Source organism: Aulonocara sp. 'chitande type north' Nkhata Bay, linkage group LG5 (genome assembly GCF_057382095.1).
Source record: "Aulonocara sp. 'chitande type north' Nkhata Bay isolate Kocher_YH1m ecotype deep benthic linkage group LG5, A_spYH_male_GT1.1, whole genome shotgun sequence".
Taxonomy (NCBI): domain Eukaryota; kingdom Metazoa; phylum Chordata; class Actinopteri; order Cichliformes; family Cichlidae; genus Aulonocara; species Aulonocara sp. 'chitande type north' Nkhata Bay.
The window spans coordinates 1,221,847-1,239,208 of NC_141348.1; the positions used below are offsets into that span (position 1 = coordinate 1,221,847).

Consider the following 17,362-nt stretch of genomic DNA (forward strand, 5'->3'; position numbering starts at 1 on the left):
TCAGGGCCTGTGGCTGCTGGCTGAGGCCACCTACACCACACCAGGGCCTGTGGGTTCTGGCTGAGGCCACTTACACCACACCAGGGCCTTATTTGCTATTCAGGCCACTTACACCACACCAGGGCCTGTGGCTCTTGCTCAGGCCACTTACACCACACCAGGGCCTGTGGCTCTTGCTCAGGCCACTCATATCACACCAGGCCCTGTGCTTCTGGCTGAGGCCACTTAGACCACACCAGGGCCTGTGGCTGCTGGCTGAGGCCACTTACACCACACCAGGGCCTGTGGCTGCTGGCTGAGGCCATCTACACCACACCAGGGCCTGTGGCTGCTGGCTGAGGCGACTTACACCACACCAGGGCCCTTTTGCTGCTGGCTGAGGCCACTTACACCACACCAGTGCCTGTGGCTTCTGGCTGAGGCGACTTACACCACACCAGGGCCTGTGGCTGCTGGCTGAGGCCACTTACACCACACCAGGGCCTGTGGCTGCTGGCTTAGGCCACCTACACCACACCAGGGCCTTAGTTGCTATTGAGGCCAATTACACCACACCATGGTCTGTGGCTCTTGCTCAGGCCACTTACACCACACCAGGGCCTGTGGCACTGGCTGAGGCCACTTACACCACACCAGGGCCTGTGGGTTCTGGCTGAGGCGACTTACACCAAACCAGGGCCTGTGGCTGCTGGCTGAGGCCACTTACACCACACCAGGGCCTATGGCTCTTGCTCAGGCCACTCACATCACACCAGGCCCTGCGCTTCTGGCCGAGGCCATCTTCACCAAACCAGGCCCTGTGCTGCTAGCTGTGGCCATGTACAACACACCAGGCCCTGTGCTGGTTCCTGAGGCCATCTTCAACAATCCAGGGCCTGTGCTGTTGGATAAATGCTAAACTGAGCCTTTGGGTTAGGGTATTATGCAAACATGAAGGTAGGGTTATAGGATTGTCTTCGTAACTTCAGGTACTTGCCACCTAATCACCTGAATCCATAAATTGAGACATTGTGCTGGGGCCAGCAGCTTACGGCCATACCACCCTGAGCACGCCCGACCTCGTCTGATCTCGGAAGCTGAGCAGGGCTGGGCTTGGTTAGTACTTGGATGGGAGACTGCCTGGGAATACCTGGTGCTGTAAGTCTTTCATTTTCATGTCATTGAACCGCTTTTGATCCAGAGAAGGGGTGTATTAAAAGACCAAAAGCAGCTGCCCATTAATGAGGGCACATTAACGACATTGCTTTTGGCTGTTTTCCAATGTCTTGTGCTGCTAGCTGATGCCACCTACACCACACCAGGGCCTGAGTGACCGGTTGGGGCCACTTATACCACATCAGGGCCTGTGGCTCTGGCTGAGGCCACTTACACCACACCAGGGCCTGTGGCTGCTGGCTGAGGCCACTTACACCACACCAGGGCCTTAGTTGCTATTGAGGCCAATTACACCACACCATGGTCTGTGGCTCTTGCTCAGGCCACTTACACCACACCAGGGCCTGTGGCACTGGCTGAGGCCACTTACACCACACCAGGGCCTGTGGCTGCTGGCTGAGGCCACTTACACCACACAAGGGCTTGTGGCTGCTGGCTGAGGCCACCTACACCACACCAGGGCCTGTGGCTGCTGGCTGAGGTCACCTACACCACACCAGGGCCTGTGGCTCTTGCTCAGGCCACTTACACCACACCAGGGCCTGTGGCTCTTGCTCATGCCACTTACACCACACCAGGGCCTGTGGCTGCTGGCTGAGGCCACTTACACCACACAAGGGCTTGTGGCTGCTGGCTGAGGCCACTTACACCACACCAGGGCCTGTGGCTGCTGGCTGAGGCCATCTACACCACACCAGGGCCTGTGGCTGCTGGCTGAGGCGACTTACACCACACCAGGGCCCTTTTGCTGCTGGCTGAGGCCATCTACACCACACCAGGGCCTGTGGCTGCTGGCTGAGGCCACTTACACCACACCAGGGCCTGTGGCTCTTGCTCAGGCCACTCACATCACACCAGGCCCTGCGCTTCTGGCCGAGGCCATCTTCACCAAACCAGGCCCTGTGGCTCTTGCTCAGGCCACTTACACCACACCAGGGCCTGTGGCTCTGGCTTAGGCCACTTACACCACACCAGGGCCTGTGGCACTTGCTCAGGCCACTTACACCACACCAGGGCCTGTGGCTGCTGGCTGAGGCCACTTACACCACACCAGGGCCTGTGGCTCTTACTCAGGCCACTTACACCACACCAGGGCCTGTGGCATTGGCTGAGGCCACCTACACCACACCAGGGCCTGTGGCTGCTGGCTGCTGGCTGAGGCCACCTACACCACACCAGGGCCTGTGGCTGCTGGCTGAGGCCACCTACACCACACCAGGGCCTGTGGCTCTTGCTCAGGCCACTTACACCACACCAGGGCCTGTGGCTCTTGCTCATGCCACTTACACCACACCAGGGCCTGTGGCTCTTGCTCAGGCCACTCATATCACACCAGGCCCTGTGCTTCTGGCTGAGGCCACTTAGACCACACCAGGGCCTGTGGCTGCTGGCTGAGGCCACTTACACCACACCAGGGCCTGTGGCTGCTGGCTGAGGCCATCTACACCACACCAGGGCCTGTGGCTGCTGGCTGAGGCGACTTACACCACACCAGGGCCCTTTTGCTGCTGGCTGAGGCCACTTACACCACACCAGTGCCTGTGGCTTCTGGCTGAGGCGACTTACACCACACCAGGGCCTGTGGCTGCTGGCTGAGGCCACTTACACCACACCAGGGCCTGTGGCTCTTGCTCAGGCCACTCACATCACACCAGGCCCTGCGCTTCTGGCCGAGGCCATCTTCACCAAACCAGGCCCTGTGGCTCTTGCTCAGGCCACTTACACCACACCAGGGCCTGTGGCTCTGGCTTAGGCCACTTACACCACACCAGGGCCTGTGGCACTTGCTCAGGCCACTTACACCACACCAGGGCCTGTGGCTGCTGGCTGAGGCCACTTACACCACACCAGGGCCTGTGGCTCTTACTCAGGCCACTTACACCACACCAGGGCCTGTGGCACTGGCTGAGGCCACTTAGACCACACCAGGGCCTGTGGCTGCTGGCTGAGGCCACTTACACCACACCAGGGCCTGTGGCTGCTGGCTGAGGCCACTTACACCAAACCAGGGCCTGTGGCTGCTTGCTGAGGCCATCTTCACCAAACCAGGCCCTGTGCTGCTTGCTGTGGCCATGTAAAACACACCAGGTCCTGTGCTGGTTCTTGAGGCCATCTTCAACAATCCAGGGCCTGTGCTGTTGGATAAATGCCAAACTGAGCCTTTGGGTTAGGGTATTATGCAAACATGCAGGTATGGTTATAGGATTGTCTTCGTAACTTCAGGTACTTGCCACCTAATCACTTGAATCCATAAATTGAGACATTGTGCTGGAGCCAGCAACTTACGGCCATACCACCCTGAGCACGCCCGACCTCGTCTGATCTCGGAAGCAAAGCAGGGCTGGGCTTGGTTAGTACTTGGATGGGAGACTGCCTGGGAATACCTGGTGCTGTAAGCCTTTGATTTTCATGTCATTGAACCGCTTTTGATCCAGAGAAGGGGTGTATTAAAAGACCAAAAGCAGCTGCCCATTAATGAGGGCACATTAACGACATTGCTTTTGGCTGTTTTCCAATGTCTTGTGCTGCTAGCTGATGCCACTTACACCACACCAGGGCCTGTGGCTGCTGGCTGAGGCCACTTACACCACACCAGGGCCTGTGGCTGCTGGCTGAGGCCACCTACACCACACCAGGGCCTTAGTTGCTATTGAGGCCAATTACACCACACCAGGGTCTGTGGCTCTTGCTCAGGCCACTTACACCACACCAGGGCCTGTGGCACTGGCTGAGGCCACTTACACCACACCAGGGCCTGTGGCTGCTGGCTGAGGCCACCTACACCACACCAGGGCCTTAGTTGCTATTGAGGCCAATTACACCACACAAGGGCCTGTGGCTGCTGGCTGAGGCCACCTACACCACACCAGGGCCTGTGGCTGCTGGCTGAGGCCACTTACAACACACCAGGGCCTGTGGCTCTTGCTCAGGCCACTCATATCACACCAGGCCCTGCGCTTCTGGCCGAGGCCATCTTCACCAAACCAGGCCCTGTGCTGCTTGCTGTGGCCATGTACAACACACCAGGCCCTGTGCTGGTTCCTGACGCCATCTTCAACAATCCAGGGCCTGTGCTGTTGGATAAATGCCAAACTGAGCCTTTGGGTTAGGGTATTATGCAAACATGCAGGTATGGTTATAGGATTGTCTTCGTAACTTCAGGTACTTGCCACCTAATCACTTGAATCCATAAATTGAGACATTGTGCTGGGGCCAGCAGCTTACGGCCATACCACCCTGAGCACGCCCGACCTCGTCTGATCTCGGAAGCTAAGCAGGGCTGGGCTTGGTTAGTACTTGGATGGGAGACTGCCTGGGAATACCTGGTGCTGTAAGCCTTTCATTTTCATGTCATTGAACCGCTTTTGATCCAGAGAAGGGGTGTATTAAAAGACCAGAAGCAGCTCCCCATTAATGAGGGCACATTAACGACATTGCTTTTGGCTGTTTTCCATTGTCTTGTGCTGCTAGCTGATGCCACCTACACCACACCAGGGCCTGAGTGACCGGCTGGGGCCACTTACACCACATCAGGGCCTGTTGCTCTGGCTGAGGCCACTTACACCACACCAGGGCCTGTGGCTGCTGGCTGAGGCCACCTACACCACACCAGGGCCTTAGTTGCTATTGAGGCCAATTACACCACACCAGGGTATGTGGCTCTTGCTCAGGCCACTTACACCACACCAGGGCCTTAGTTGCTATTGAGGCCACTTACACCACACCAGGGCCTGTGGCACTGGCTGAGGCCACTTACACCACACCAGGGCCTGTGGCTGCTGGCTGAGGCCACCTACACCACACCAGGGCCTGTGGCTGCTGGCTGAGGCCACTTACACCACACCAGTGCCTGTGGCTTCTGGCTGAGGCGACTTACACCACACCAGGCCTGTGGCACTTGCTCAGGCCACTTACACCACACCAGGGCCTGTGGCTGCTGGCTCAGGCCACTTACACCACACCAGGGCCTGTGGCTCTTGCTCAGGCCACTTACACCACACCAGGGCCTGTGGCTGCTGGCTCAGGCCACTTACACCACACCAGGGCCTGTGGCTGCTGGCTGAGGCCACTTACACCACACCAAGGCCTGTGGCTCTTGCTCAGGCCACTCACATCACACCAGGCCCTGCGCTTCTGGCCGAGGCCATCTTCACCAAACCAGGCCCTGTGCTCCTTGCTGTGGCCATGTACAACACACCAGGCCCTGTGCTGGTTCCTGAGGCCATCTTCAACAATCCAGGGCCTGTGCTGTTGGATAAATGCCAAACTGAGCCTTTGGGTTAGGGTATTATGCAAACATGCAGGTATGGTTATAGCATTGTCTTCGTAACTTCAGGTACTTGCCACCTAATCACTTGAATCCACAAATTGAGACATTGTGCTGGAGCCAGCAGCTTACGGCCATACCACCCTGAGCACGCCCGACCTCGTCTGATCTAGGAAGCTAAGCAGGGCTGGGCTTGGTTAGTACTTGGACAGGAGACTGCCTGGGAATACCTGGTGCTGTAAGCCTTTGATTTTCATGTCATTGAACCGCTTTTGATCCAGAGAAGGGGTGTATTAAAAGACCAAAAGCAGCTGCCCATTAATGAGGGCACATTAACGACACTGCTTTTGGCTCTTTTCCAATGTCTTGTGCTGCTAGCTGATGCAACCTACACCACACAAGGGCCTGAGTGACCGGCTGGGGCCACTTACACCACATCAGGGCCTGTGGCTCTGGCTGAGGCCACTTTCACCACACCAGGGCCTGTGGCTGCTGGCTGAGGCCACCTACACCACACCAGGGCATTAGTTGCTATTGAGGCCAATTACACCACACCAGGGTCTGTGGCTCTTGCTCAGGCCACTTACACCACACCAGGGCCTGTGGCTCTTGCTCAGGCCACTTACACCACACCAGGGCCTGTGGCTGCTGGCTGAGGCCACCTACACCACACCAGGGCATTAGTTGCTATTGAGGCCAATTACACCACACCAGGGTCTGTGGCTCTTGCTCAGGCCACTTACACCACACCAGGGCCTGTGGCTCTTGCTCAGGCCACTTACACCACACCAGGGCCTGTGGCACTGGCTGAGGCCACTTACACCACACCAGGGCCTGTGGCTGCTGGCTGAGGCCACTTACACCACACCAGGGCCTGTGGCTGCTGGCTGAGGCCACTTACACCACACCAGGGCCTGTGGCTGGTGGCTGAGGCCACCTACACCACACCAGGGCCTGTGGCTGCTGGCTGAGGCCACTTACACCACACCAGGGCCCTTTTGCTGCTGGCTGAGGCCACTTACACCACACCAGTGCCTGTGGCTTCTGTCTGAGGCGACTTACACCACACCAGGGCCTGTGGCTGCTGGCTGAGGCCAATTACACCACACCAGTGCCTGTGGCTTCTGTCTGAGGCGACTTACACCACACCAGGGCCTGTGGCTGCTGGCTGAGGCCAATTACACCACACCAGGGTCTGTGGCTCTTGCTCAGGCCACTTACACCACACCAGGGCCTGTGGCACTGGCTGAGGCCACTTACACCACACCAGGGCCTGTGGCTGCTGGCTGAGGCCACTTACACCACACCAGGGCCTGTGGCTGCTGGCTGAGGCCACCTACACCACACCAGGGCCTGTGGCTGCTGACTGAGGCGACTTACACCACACCAGGGCCCTTTTGCTGCTGGCTGAGGCCACTTACACCACACCAGTGCCTGTGGCTTCTGGCTGAGGCGACTTACACCACACCAGGGCCTGTGGCTCTTGCTCAGGCCACTTACACCACACCAGGGCCTGTGGCTCTTGCTCAGGCCACTCACATCACACCAGGCCCTGCGCTTCTGGCCGAGGCCATCTTCACCAAACCAGGCCCTGTGCTGCTAGCTGTGGCCATGTACAACACACCAGGCCCTGTGCTGGTTCCTGAGGCCATCTTCAACAACCCAGGGCCTGTGCTGTTGGATAAATGCTAAACTGAGCCTTTGGGTTAGGGTATTATGCAAACATGAAGGTAGGGTTATAGGATTGTCTTCGTAACTTCAGGTACTTGCCACCTAATCACCTGAATCCATAAATTGAGACATTGTGCTGGGGCCAGCAGCTTACGGCCATACCACCCTGAGCACGCCCGACCTCGTCTGATCTCGGAAGCTGAGCAGGGCTGGGCTTGGTTAGTACTCGGATGGGAGCCTGCCTGGGAATACCTGGTGCTGTAAGCCTTTCATTTTCATGTCATTGAACCGCTTTTGATCCAGAGAAGGGGTGTATTAAAAGACCAAAAGCAGCTGCCCATTAATGAGGGCACATTAACGACATTGCTTTTGGCTGTTTTCCAATGTCTTGTGCTGCTAGCTGATGCCACCTACACCACACCAGGGCCTGAGTGACCGGCTGGGGCCACTTACACCACATCAGGGCCTGTGGCTCTGGCTGAGGCCACTTACACCACACCAGGGCCTGTGGCTGCTGGCTGAGGCCACTTACACCACACCAGGGCCTGTGGCTGCTGGCTGAGGCCACTTACACCACACCAGGGCCTTAGTTGCTATTGAGGCCAATTACACCACACCATGGTCTGTGGCTCTTGCTCAGGCCACTTACACCACACCAGGGCCTGTGGCACTGGCTGAGGCCACTTACACCACACCAGGGCCTGTGGCTGCTGGCTGAGGCCACTTACACCACATAAGGGCTTGTGGCTGCTGGCTGAGGCCACCTACACCACACCAGGGCCTGTGGCTGCTGGCTGAGGCCACCTACACCACACCAGGGCCTGTGGCTCTTGCTCAGGCCACTTACACCACACCAGGGCCTGTGGCTCTTGCTCAGGCCACTTACACCACACCAGGGCCTGTGGCTCTTGCTCAGGCCACTTACACCACACCAGGGCCTGTGGCTGCTGGCTGAGGCCACCTACACCACACCAGGGCATTAGTTGCTATTGAGGCCAATTACACCACACCAGGGTCTGTGGCTCTTGCTCAGGCCACTTACACCACACCAGGGCCTGTGGCTCTTGCTCAGGCCACTTACACCACACCAGGGCCTGTGGCACTGGCTGAGGCCACTTACACCACACCAGGGCCTGTGGCTGCTGGCTGAGGCCACTTACACCACACCAGGGCCTGTGGCTGCTGGCTGAGGCCACTTACACCACACCAGGGCCTGTGGCTGGTGGCTGAGGCCACCTACACCACACCAGGGCCTGTGGCTGCTGGCTGAGGCGACTTACACCACACCAGGGCCCTTTTGCTGCTGGCTGAGGCCACTTACACCACACCAGTGCCTGTGGCTTCTGTCTGAGGCGACTTACACCACACCAGGGCCTGTGGCTGCTGGCTGAGGCCAATTACACCACACCAGGGTCTGTGGCTCTTGCTCAGGCCACTTACACCACACCAGGGCCTGTGGCACTGGCTGAGGCCACTTACACCACACCAGGGCCTGTGGCTGCTGGCTGAGGCCACTTACACCACACCAGGGCCTGTGGCTGCTGGCTGAGGCCACTTACACCACACCAGGGCCTGTGGCTGCTGGCTGAGGCCACCTACACCACACCAGGGCCTGTGGCTGCTGACTGAGGCCACTTACACCACACCAGTGCCTGTGGCTTCTGGCTGAGGCGACTTACACCACACCAGGGCCTGTGGCTCTTGCTCAGGCCACTTACACCACACCAGGGCCTGTGGCTCTTGCTCAGGCCACTCACATCACACCAGGCCCTGCGCTTCTGGCCGAGGCCATCTTCACCAAACCAGGCCCTGTGCTGCTAGCTGTGGCCATGTACAACACACCAGGCCCTGTGCTGGTTCCTGAGGCCATCTTCAACAACCCAGGGCCTGTGCTGTTGGATAAATGCTAAACTGAGCCTTTGGGTTAGGGTATTATGCAAACATGAAGGTAGGGTTATAGGATTGTCTTCGTAACTTCAGGTACTTGCCACCTAATCACCTGAATCCATAAATTGAGACATTGTGCTGGGGCCAGCAGCTTACGGCCATACCACCCTGAGCACGCCCGACCTCGTCTGATCTCGGAAGCTGAGCAGGGCTGGGCTTGGTTAGTACTCGGATGGGAGCCTGCCTGGGAATACCTGGTGCTGTAAGCCTTTCATTTTCATGTCATTGAACCGCTTTTGATCCAGAGAAGGGGTGTATTAAAAGACCAAAAGCAGCTGCCCATTAATGAGGGCACATTAACGACATTGCTTTTGGCTGTTTTCCAATGTCTTGTGCTGCTAGCTGATGCCACCTACACCACACCAGGGCCTGAGTGACCGGCTGGGGCCACTTACACCACACCAGGGCCTGTGGCTGCTGGCTGAGGCCACTTACACCACACCAGGGCCTGTGGCTGCTGGCTGAGGCCACTTACACCACACCAGGGCCTTAGTTGCTATTGAGGCCAATTACACCACACCATGGTCTGTGGCTCTTGCTCAGGCCACTTACACCACACCAGGGCCTGTGGCACTGGCTGAGGCCACTTACACCACACCAGGGCCTGTGGCTGCTGGCTGAGGCCAGTTACACCACACCAGAGCCTGTGGCTGCTGGCTGAAGCCACTTACACCACACCAGGGCCTTAGTTGCTATTGAGGCCACTTACACCACACCAGGGCCTGTGGCTGCTGGCTGAGGCCACCTACACCACACCAGGGCCTGTGGCTGCTGGCTGAGGCCATTTACACCACACCAGGGCCTGTGGCTGCTGGCTGAAGCCACTTACACCACACCAGGGCCTTAGTTGCTATTGAGGCCACTTACACCACACCAGGGCCTGTGGCTGCTGGCTGAGGCCACCTACACCACACCAGGGCCCTTTTGCTGCTGGCTGAGGCCACTTACACCACACCAGGCCCTGTGGTTCTTGCTCAGGCCACTTACACCACACCAGGGCCTTATTTGCTATTGAGGCCACTTACACCACACCAGGGCCTGTGGCTCTGGCTTAGGCCACTTACACCACACCAGGGCCTGTGGCACTTGCTCAGGCCACTTACACCACACCAGGGCCTGTGGCTCTTGCTCAGGCCACTTACACCACACCAGGGCCTGTGGCACTGGCTGAGGCCACTTAGACCACACCAGGGCCTGTGGCTCTTGCTCAGGCCACTTACACCACACCAGGGCCTGTGGCACTGGCTGAGGCCACTTAGACCACACCAGGGCCTGTGGCTGCTGGCTGAGGCCACTCACACCACACCAGGGCCTGTGGCTGCTAGCTGAGGCCACTTACACCAAACCAGGGCCTGTGGCTGCTTGCTGAGGCCATCTTCACCAAACCAGGCCCTGTGCTGCTTGCTGTGGCCATGTAAAACACACCAGGTCCTGTGCTGGTTCTTGAGGCCATCTTCAACAATCCAGGGCCTGTGCTGTTGGATAAATGCCAAACTGAGCCTTTTGGTTAGGGTATTATGCAAACATGCAGGTATGGTTATAGGATTGTCTTCGTAACTTCAGGTACTTGCCACCTAATCACTTGAATCCATAAATTGAGACATTGTGCTGGGGCCAGCAGCTTACGGCCATACCACCCTGAGCACTCCCGACCTCGTCTGATCTCGGAAGCTAAGCAGGGCTGGGCTTGGTTAGTACTTGGATGGGAGACTGCCTGGGAATACCTGGTGCTGTAAGCCTTTCATTTTCATGTCATTGAACCGCTTTTGATCCAGAGAAGGGGTGTATTAAAAGACCAGAAGCAGCTCCCCATTAATGAGGGCACATTAACGACATTGCTTTTGGCTGTTTTCCAATGTCTTGTGCTGCTAGCTGATGCCACCTACACCACACCAGGGCCTGAGTGACCGGCTGGGGCCACTTACACCACATCAGGGCCTGTTGCTCTGGCTGAGGCCACTTACACCACACCAGGGCCTGTGGCTGCTAGCTGAGGCCACCTACACCACACCAGGGCCTTAGTTGCTATTGAGGCCAATTACACCACACCAGGGTATGTGGCTCTTGCTCAGGCCACTTACACCACACCAGGGCCTTAGTTGCTATTGAGGCCACTTACACCACACCAGGGCCTGTGGCTGCTGGCTGAGGCCACCTACACCACACCAGGGCCTTAGTTGCTATTGAGGCCAATTACACCACACCAGGGTATGTGGCTCTTGCTCAGGCCACTCACATCACACCAGGCCCTGCTCTTCTGGCCGAGGCCATCTTCACCAAACCAGGCCCTGTGGCTCTTGCTCAGGCCACTTACACCACACCAGGGCCTGTGGCTCTGGCTTAGGCCACTTACACCACACCAGGGCCTGTGGCACTTGCTCAGGCCACTTACACCACACCAGGGCCTGTGGCTGCTGGCTGAGGCCACTTACACCACACCAGGGCCTGTGGCTCTTACTCAGGCCACTTACACCACACCAGGGCCTGTGGCACTGGCTGAGGCCACTTAGACCACACCAGGGCCTGTGGCTGCTGGCTGAGGCCACTTACACCACACCAGGCCTGTGGCACTTGCTCAGGCCACTTACACCACACCAGGGCCTGTGGCTGCTGGCTGAGGCCACTTACACCACACCAGGGCCTGTTGCTCTGGCTGAGGCCACTTACACCACACCAGGGCCTGTGGCTGCTGGCTGAGGCCACCTACACCACACCAGGGCCTTAGTTGCTATTGAGGCCAATTACACCACACCAGGGTATGTGGCTCTTGCTCAGGCCACTTACACCACACCAGGGCCTTAGTTGCTATTGAGGCCAATTACACCACACCAGGGCCTGTGGCTCTTGCTCAGGCCACTCACATCACACCAGGCCCTGCGCTTCTGGCCGAGGCCATCTTCACCAAACCAGGCCCTGTGCTGCTAGCTGTGGCCATGTACAACACACCAGGCCCTGTGCTGGTTCCTGAGGCCATCTTCAACAATCCAGGGCCTGTGCTGTTGGATAAATGCTAAACTGAGCCTTTGGGTTAGGGTATTATGCAAACATGAAGGTAGGGTTATAGGATTGTCTTCGTAACTTCAGGTACTTGCCACCTAATCACCTGAATCCATAAATTGAGACATTGTGCTGGGGCCAGCAGCTTACGGCCATACCACCCTGAGCACGCCCGACCTCGTCTGATCTCGGAAGCTGAGAAGGGCTGGGCTTGGTTAGTACTTGGATGGGAGACTGCCTGGGAATACCTGGTGCTGTAAGCCTTTCATTTTAATGTCATTGAACCGCTTTTGATCCAGAGAAGGGGTGTATTAAAAGACCAAAAGCAGCTGCCCATTAATGAGGGCACATTAACGACATTGCTTTTGGCTGTTTTCCAATGTCTTGTGCTGCTAGCTGATGCCACCTACACCACACCAGGGCCTGAGTGACCGGCTGGGGCCACTTACACCACATCAGGGCCTGTGGCTCTGGCTGAGGCCACTTACACCACACCAGGGCCTGTGGCTGCTGGCTGAGGCCACTTACACCACACCAGGGCCTTAGTTGCTATTGAGGCCAATTACACCACACCATGGTCTGTGGCTCTTGCTCAGGCCACTTACACCACACCAGGGCCTGTGGCACTGGCCGAGGCCACTTACACCACACCAGGGCCTGTGGCTGCTGGCTGAGGCCACTTACACCACACAAGGGCTTGTGGCTGCTGGCTGAGGCCACCTACACCACACCAGGGCCTGTGGCTGCTGGCTGAGGCCACCTACACCACACCAGGGCCTGTGGCTCTTGCTCAGGCCACTTACACCACACCAGGGCCTGTGGCTCTTGCTCAGGCCACTTACACCACACCAGGGCCTGTGGCTCTTGCTCAGGCCACTCATATCACACCAGGGCCTGTGGCTGCTGGCTGAGGCCACTTACACCACACCAGGGCCTGTGGCTGCTGGCTGAGGCCATCTACACCACACCAGGGCCTGTGGCTGCTGGCTGAGGCGACTTACACCACACCAGGGCCCTTTTGCTGCTGGCTGAGGCCACTTACACCACACCAGTGCCTGTGGCTTCTGGCTGAGGCGACTTACACCACACCAGGGCCTGTGGCTGCTGGCTGAGGCCACTTACACCACACCAGGGCCTGTGGCTCTTGCTCAGGCCACTCACATCACACCAGGCCCTGCGCTTCTGGCCGAGGCCATCTTCACCAAACCAGGCCCTGTGGCTCTTGCTCAGGCCACTTACACCACACCAGGGCCTGTGGCTGCTGGCTGAGGCCACTTACACCACACCAGGGCCTGTGGCTGGTGGCTGAGGCCACCTACACCACACCAGGGCCTGTGGCTGCTGGCTGAGGCGACTTACACCACACCAGGGCCCTTTTGCTGCTGGCTGAGGCCACTTACACCACACCAGTGCCTGTGGCTTCTGTCTGAGGCCACTTACACCACACCAGGGCCTGTGGCTGCTGGCTGAGGCCAATTACACCACACAAGGGCTTGTGGCTGCTGGCTGAGGCGACTTACACCACACCAGGGCCTGTGGCTGCTGGCTGAGGCCAATTACACCACACCAGGGTCTGTGGCTCTTGCTCAGGCCACTTACACCACACCAGGGCCTGTGGCTGCTGGCTGAGGCCACTTACACCACACCAGGGCCTGTGGCTGGTGGCTGAGGCCACCTACACCACACCAGGGCCTGTGGCTGCTGGCTGAGGCGACTTACACCACACCAGGGCCCTTTTGCTGCTGGCTGAGGCCACTTACACCACACCAGTGCCTGTGGCTTCTGTCTGAGGCGACTTACACCACACCAGGGCCTGTGGCTGCTGGCTGAGGCCAATTACACCACACCAGGGTCTGTGGCTCTTGCTCAGGCCACTTACACCACACCAGGGCCTGTGGCACTGGCTGAGGCCACTTACACCACACCAGGGCCTGTGGCTGCTGGCTGAGGCCACTTACACCACACCAGGGCCTGTGGCTGCTGGCTGAGGCCACTTACACCACACCAGGGCCTGTGGCTGCTGGCTGAGGCCACCTACACCACACCAGGGCCTGTGGCTGCTGGCTGAGGCGACTTACACCACACCAGGGCCCTTTTGCTGCTGGCTGAGGCCACTTACACCACACCAGTGCCTGTGGCTTCTGGCTGAGGCGACTTACACCACACCAGGGCCTGTGGCTGCTGGCTGATGCCACCTACACCACACCAGGGCCTGAGTGACCGGCTGGGGCCACTTACACCACATCAGGGCCTGTGGCTGCTGGCTGAGGCCAGTTACACCACACCAGAGCCTGTGGCTGCTGGCTGAAGCCACTTACACCACACCAGGGCCTTAGTTGCTATTGAGGCCACTTACACCACACCAGGGCCTGTGGCTGCTGGCTGAGGCCACCTACACCACACCAGGGCCCTTTTGCTGCTGGCTGAGGCCACTTACACCACACCAGTGCCTGTGGCTTCTGGCTGAGGCCACTTACACCACACCAGGGCCTGTGGCTGCTGGCTGAGGCCACTTACACCACACCAGGGCCTGTGGCTCTTGCTCAGGCCACTCACATCACACCAGGCCCTGCGCTTCTGGCCGAGGCCATCTTCACCAAACCAGGCCCTGTGGTTCTTGCTCAGGCCACTTACACCACACCAGGGCCTGTGGCACTTGCTCAGGCCACTTACACCACACCAGGGCCTGTGGCTGCTGGCTGAGGCCACTTACACCACACCAGGGCCTGTGGCTCTTGCTCAGGCCACTTACACCACACCAGGGCCTGTGGCTGCTGGCTGAGGCCACTTACACCACACCAGGGCCTGTGGCTGCTGGCTGAGGCCACCTACACCACACCAGGGCCTTAGTTGCTATTGAGGCCAATTACACCACACCAGGGCCTGTGGCTCTTGCTCAGGCCACTCACATCACACCAGGCCCTGCGCTTCTGGCCGAGGCCATCTTCACCAAACCAGGCCCTGTGCTGCTAGCTGTGGCCATGTACAACACACCAGGCCCTGTGCTGGTTCCTGAGGCCATCTTTAACAATCCAGGGCCTGTGCTGTTGGATAAATGCTAAACTGAGCCTTTGGGTTAGGGTATTATGCAAACATGAAGGTAGGGTTATAGGATTGTCTTCGTAACTTCAGGTACTTGCCACCTAATCACCTGAATCCATAAATTGAGACATTGTGCTGGGGCCAGCAGCTTACGGCCATACCACCCTGAGCACGCCCGACCTCGTCTGATCTCGGAAGCTGAGAAGGGCTGGGCTTGGTTAGTACTTGGATGGGAGACTGCCTGGGAATACCTGGTGCTGTAAGCCTTTCATTTTAATGTCATTGAACCGCTTTTGATCCAGAGAAGGGGTGTATTAAAAGACCAAAAGCAGCTGCCCATTAATGAGGGCACATTAACGACATTGCTTTTGGCTGTTTTCCAATGTCTTGTGCTGCTAGCTGATGCCACCTACACCACACCAGGGCCTGAGTGACCGGCTGGGGCCACTTACACCACATCAGGGCCTGTGGCTCTGGCTGAGGCCACTTACACCACACCAGGGCCTTAGTTGCTATTGAGGCCAATTACACCACACCATGGTCTGTGGCTCTTGCTCAGGCCACTTACACCACACCAGGGCCTGTGGCTGCTGGCTGATGCCACCTACACCACACCAGGGCCTGAGTGACCGGCTGGGGCCACTTACACCACACCAGGGCCTGTGGCTCTTGCTCAGGCCACTCACATCACACCAGGCCCTGCGCTTCTGGCCGAGGCCATCTTCACCAAACCAGGCCCTGTGGTTCTTGCTCAGGCCACTTACACCACACCAGGGCCTGTGGCACTTGCTCAGGCCACATACACCACACCAGGGCCTGTGGCTGCTGGCTGAGGCCACTTACACCACACCAGGGCCTGTGGCTCTTGCTCAGGCCACTTACACCACACCAGGGCCTGTGGCTGCTGGCTGAGGCCACTTACACCACACCAGGGCCTGTGGCTGCTGGCTGAGGCCACCTACACCACACCAGGGCCTGTGGCTGCTGGCTGAGGCCACCTACACCACACCAGGGCCTGTGGCTGCTGGCTGAGGCCACTTACACCACACCAGTGCCTGTGGCTTCTGGCTGAGGCGACTTACACCACACCAGGGCCTGTGGCTGCTGGCTGAGGCCACTTACACCACACCAGTGCCTGTGGCTGCTGGCTGAGGCCAATTACACCACACAAGGGTCTGTGGCTCTTGCTCAGGCCACTTACACCACACCAGGGCCTGTGGCTGCTGGCTGAGGCCACTTACACCACACCAGGGCCTGTGGCTGCTGGCTGAGGCCACCTACACCACACCAGGGCCTGTGGCTGCTGGCTGAGGCGACTTACACCACACCAGGGCCCTTTTGCTGCTGGCTGAGGCCACTTACACCACACCAGTGCCTGTGGCTTCTGTCTGAGGCGACTTACACCACACCAGGGCCTGTGGCTGCTGGCTGAGGCCAATTACACCACACCAGGGTCTGTGGCTCTTGCTCAGGCCACTTACACCACACCAGGGCCTGTGGCACTGGCTGAGGCCACTTACACCACACCAGGGCCTGTGGCTGCTGGCTGAGGCCACTTACACCACACCAGGGCCTGTGGCTGCTGGCTGAGGCCACTTACACCACACCAGGGCCTGTGGCTGCTGGCTGAGGCCACCTACACCACACCAGGGCCTGTGGCTGCTGGCTGAGGCGACTTACACCACACCAGGGCCCTTTTGCTGCTGGCTGAGGCCACTTACACCACACCAGTGCCTGTGGCTTCTGGCTGAGGCGACTTACACCACACCAGGGCCTGTGGCTGCTGGCTGATGCCACCTACACCACACCAGGGCCTGAGTGACCGGCTGGGGCCACTTACACCACACCAGGGCCTGTGGCTCTTGCTCAGGCCACTCACATCACACCAGGCCCTGCGCTTCTGGCCGAGGCCATCTTCACCAAACCAGGCCCTGTGGTTCTTGCTCAGGCCACTTACACCACACCAGGGCCTGTGGCACTTGCTCAGGCCACTTACACCACACCAGGGCCTGTGGCTGCTGGCTGAGGCCACTTACACCACACCAGGGCCTGTGGCTCTTGCTCAGGCCACTTACACCACACCAGGGCCTGTGGCTGCTGGCTGAGGCCACTTACACCACACCAGGGCCTGTGGCTGCTGGCTGAGGCCACCTACACCACACCAGGGCCTGTGGCTGCTGGCTGAGGCCACCTACACCACACCAGGGCCTGTGGCTGCTGGCTGAGGCCACTTACACCACACCAGTGCCTGTGGCTTCTGGCTGAGGCGACTTACACCACACC

General features: G+C 58.8%; 2 non-coding genes and 7 pseudogenes across 2 annotated transcripts; all 9 read left to right on the plus strand.

Annotated features, from left to right (window-relative positions):
• The first annotated feature begins 1,025 nt into the window (after positions 1 to 1,025).
• On the plus strand, positions 1,026 to 1,144 carry LOC147329505 (5S ribosomal RNA; annotated as a pseudogene).
• Positions 1,145 to 3,435: 2,291 nt separating this feature from the next.
• Positions 3,436 to 3,554, plus strand: LOC147329506 (5S ribosomal RNA; annotated as a pseudogene).
• Positions 3,555 to 4,374: 820 nt separating this feature from the next.
• LOC147329507 (5S ribosomal RNA) lies at positions 4,375 to 4,493 on the plus strand. Its single transcript, XR_015129527.1, has one exon. It is a non-coding gene; the product is annotated as a 5S ribosomal RNA (ribosomal RNA).
• Positions 4,494 to 5,548: 1,055 nt separating this feature from the next.
• Positions 5,549 to 5,667, plus strand: LOC147329508 (5S ribosomal RNA; annotated as a pseudogene).
• Positions 5,668 to 7,241: 1,574 nt separating this feature from the next.
• On the plus strand, positions 7,242 to 7,360 carry LOC147329509 (5S ribosomal RNA; annotated as a pseudogene).
• Positions 7,361 to 9,130: 1,770 nt separating this feature from the next.
• Positions 9,131 to 9,249, plus strand: LOC147329510 (5S ribosomal RNA; annotated as a pseudogene).
• A 1,411-nt stretch (positions 9,250 to 10,660) lies between these two features.
• On the plus strand, positions 10,661 to 10,779 carry LOC147329511 (5S ribosomal RNA). Its single transcript, XR_015129568.1, has one exon. It is a non-coding gene; the product is annotated as a 5S ribosomal RNA (ribosomal RNA).
• Positions 10,780 to 12,181: 1,402 nt separating this feature from the next.
• LOC147329512 (5S ribosomal RNA) lies at positions 12,182 to 12,300 on the plus strand (annotated as a pseudogene).
• Positions 12,301 to 15,226: 2,926 nt separating this feature from the next.
• Positions 15,227 to 15,345, plus strand: LOC147329513 (5S ribosomal RNA; annotated as a pseudogene).
• Positions 15,346 to 17,362: the final 2,017 nt, after the last annotated feature.